Here is a 4,128-nt window from a genome sequence, read left to right as displayed (position 1 = left end):
CGGCTAAACAGAATGGAAGTCTCAGCCGACTGAAGTGAAATGGGGAATATCTGGTTTTGAGGCTGATAATCAATTTTGCATTAGTGTGCACTCCTCAAAACAGTACTCATAACTCGAGTCTACATCAGTACAAAAATCCTCGCGGCAGTAATGATCAAGTCAGCAGCAAGACAAGTGATACATCTCCATTGTATCTACTTTTCCAAACAATTTTGCATTTGTTTTGGACACTAACTTGCATGATTTGAATGGAACTAACCTAGACTGACGCTGTTTTCAGCAGAATTGCCATGGTGTTATGTATGTGCAGAAACAAAAGTTCTCGGAATGACCTGAAACTTCACGGGGCGTCTTTTTGGAAATAATTAAAAATACTGGCAAAAGATCAAGACCAGTGGGCCCACACCCTAGCCACGAGGGTGGGGGGCGCGCTTGCCCCCTAGGCGCGCCCCTACCTCGTGGGCCCCCTGGAGCTCCTCCGACCTCAACCCCAACTCTTTATATTCACTTTCAGGGAGAAAAAAATAAGGAGAAGGATTCATCGCGTTTTACGATATGGAGCCGCCGCCAAGCCCAAAAACCTCTCGGGAGGGCTGATCTGGAGTCCGTTCAGGGCTCCGGAGAGGGGAATCCATCGCCATCTTCATCATCAACCATCCTCCATCACCAATTTCATGATGCTCACCGCCATGCGTGAGTAATTCCATCGTAGGCTTGTTGGACGGTGATGGGTTGGATGAGATTTATCATGTAATCGAGTTAGTTTTGTTAGGGTTTGATCCCTAATATCCACAATGTTCTGAGATTGATGTTGCTATGACTTTTCTATGCTTAATGCTTGTCACTAGGGCCCGAGTGCCATGATTTCAAATCTGAACCTATTATGTTTTCATCAATATATGAGAGTTCTTGATCCTATCTTGCAAGTATATAGTCACCTACTATGTGTTATGATCCGGCAACCCCGAAGTGACAATAATCGGGACCACTCCCGGTGATGACCGTAGTTTGAGGAGTTCATGTATTCACTATGTATTAGTGCTTTGGTCCGGTACTCTATTAAAAGGAGGCCTTAATATCCCTTAGTTTCCGCTAGGACCCCGCTGCCACGGGAGGGTAGGACAAAAGATGCCATGCAAGTTCTTTTCCATAAGCACGTATGGCTATATTCGGAATAAATGCCTACATTACATTGACGAATTGGAGCTAGTTCTGTGTCACCCTAGGTTATGACTATTACATGATGAACTGCAACCGGCATAATTCTCTATCACCGATCCATTGCCTACGAGCTTTCCATATATTGTTCTTTTCTTATTTACTTTTCCATAGCTATTGTTACAATCACTACAAAATACCAAAAACACTACTTTTGTTATCATTACCTTTTGCTACCGTTGCCACTACTATCATATTACTTTGCTACTAAATACTTTGCTGCAGATATTAAGTTTCCAGGTGTGGTTGAATTGACAACTCAGCTGCTAATACTTGAGAATATTCTTTGGCTCCCCTTGTGTCGAATCAATAAATTTGGGTTGAATACTCTACCCTCGAAAACTGTTGCGATCCCCTATACTTGTGGGTTATCAAGACTATTTTCTGGTGCCGTTGCCGGAAAGCATAGCTCTATTCTTTGCGTCACATGGGATTTATATCTGCTTATCATTATGAAGAACTTGAAAGATCCAAGAACCAAGATTTATCCCTCAACTACGAGGGGAGGTAAGGAACTGCCATCTAGCTCTGCACTTGATTCACCTTATGTTTTGAGTAAGCTTGCGACACCTAAACCTGCTTCTGCTATTCATTCTGATATGTCGCATGTTATTGATGATGCCACTTCTGCTATGCATGATACTTATGATGAAACTACTTCTGTGCTTGATACTACTATGCCACTTGATGAATTTCTTGATGAACAACTTGCTAGGGTTAGAGCGAATGAAATTATAAAAAATTATAATATTGATGAAAGTGATGATGAAGACTTTGCCCCTAATAAATATGAATTGCTTTTTGTTCCTGAGGGTTATGTTCTGGATGAAGAATCTGCTAGAGCTATTCTTGCTTGCAATGATAGATATGATCTAGAGAGGTTATTAGCTAAATGGAAGCAGCAATCTCTTAAATCTAGAATGAAACCTGACCATGCTTTTTCTACTTCACCTATCTGTGTTACTGATAAGGATTATGAATTCTCTGTTGATCTTGATATAATTACTTTGGTTGAATCTGAGGCTTTTTATGGCTATGAAACTGAAACTGTTGTGGCACATCTTACTCAATTAAATGATATAGCCACCATTTTCACTAATGATGAGAGAACTCGCTACTTTTATATCCTTAAAATATTTCCATTCTCATTAAAGGGTGATGCTAAGATATGGTTTAATTCTCTTGATCCTGGTTGTGTGCGTAGTCCCTAGGATATGATTTATTATTTCTCTGCTAAATATTTCCATGCTCATAAGAAACAAGCTGCTTTAAGGGATATATATAATTTTGTGCAAATTGAAGAAGAGTCTCTCCCACAATCTTGGGGGAGGCTTCTCCAATTACTTAATGCTTTGCCTGATCATCCTCTTAAGAAAAATGAAATACTTGATATCTTTTATAATGGACTAACTGATTCTTCCAGAGATTACCTGGATAGTTGTGCTGGTTCTGTTTTCAGGGAAAGAACACCAGATGAAGCTGAAATTCTATTGAATAATATGTTAACAAATGAGTATAATTGGACACTTCCTGAGCCAACTCCTGAGCCTATTCCTAAACCAACTCCGAAGAAGAGAGGTATTCTATTTCTCAGTCCTGAAGATATGCAATAGGCAAAGAAATCCATGAAAGAAAACGGTATTAAAGTTGAAGATGTTAAGAATTTACCTCCTATTGAAGAAACACATGGTCTTAATTTACCGCCTGTCGAAGAAATGCATAATTTTAATCCATCTTCTATTGAAGAAACACATGGTCTTGATAACCCGACATAGGTAGTAAAGGTAGATTCTCTCTATAGATATGATAAAGCTGAAATCCCATTTACTAAGTTTGCTAGCCCATGCTTAGATGAGTTTGATAAATTTATGGTTAAGCAAGAAGACTTCAATGCTTATTTTGTAGAGAATTAAAATGCAGTGCTGATATGCGTGAACACTTGGGTGATTATATGGATAATTTTAAAGGTGAACTTAAACTTATTAGTGAACATGCTTCTATGGTTACCACTGAAGTAGAACAAGTACTTAAGGCTCAAAATGATTTGCTCAATGAATTGAATAGTAAGAATAATGATTATGTTGTTAGAGTGGCTACTAGAACTGGTAAAATGACTCAGGATCCTTTGTATCCTGAAGGCCACCCTAAGAGAATTGAGCAAGATTCTCAGAGAAATAATATAGATGCACCTAGTCCTTCTAAACGGAAGAAAAAGATAAATGATAGGACTTTGCATGCCTCTAGTGAACCTATTACTGAAACACCTGAGAATCCAAATGATATTTCTATTTTTGATGTTGAAACACAATCTGATAATGAACCTGAAACTAGTGATAATGTTAATGATAATGTTCATGTTGATGCTCAACCTAGTAATGATAATGATATAGAAATTGAACCTGCTGTTGATCTTGATAACCCACAATAAAAGAATCAACGTTATGATAAGAGAGAGTTTGTTGCTAGGAAACATGGTAAAGAAAGAGAACCATGGGTTCAAAAACCCATGCCATTTCCTCCCAAACCATCCAAAAAAAAGGATGATGAGGATTTTGAGCGCTTTGTTGAAATGATTAGACCTATCTTTTTGCGTATGCGATTAACTGATATGCTTAAAATGAATCCTTATGCTAAGTATATGGAAGATATTGTTACTAATAAAAGAAAGATACCGGAAGCTGAAATTTCCACCATGCTTGCTAATTACACTTTTAAAGGTGGAATACCTAAGAAGTTAGGAGATCCAGGAGTGCCCACTATACCATGCTCCATTAAAAGGAATTATGTGAAAACTGCTTTATGTGATCTTGGAGCCGGTGTTAGTGTTATGCCTCTCTCTTTATATCGTAGACTTGATTTGAATAAGTTGACCCCGACAAAAATATGTTTGCAAATGGCTGATAAATCAAC

Source organism: Triticum urartu, chromosome 4A (genome assembly GCF_056163025.1).
Source record: "Triticum urartu cultivar PI428250 chromosome 4A, HENAU_Tu73, whole genome shotgun sequence".
Classification (NCBI taxonomy): Eukaryota; Viridiplantae; Streptophyta; class Magnoliopsida; order Poales; family Poaceae; genus Triticum; species Triticum urartu.
This window is presented reverse-complemented; position numbering follows the sequence as displayed.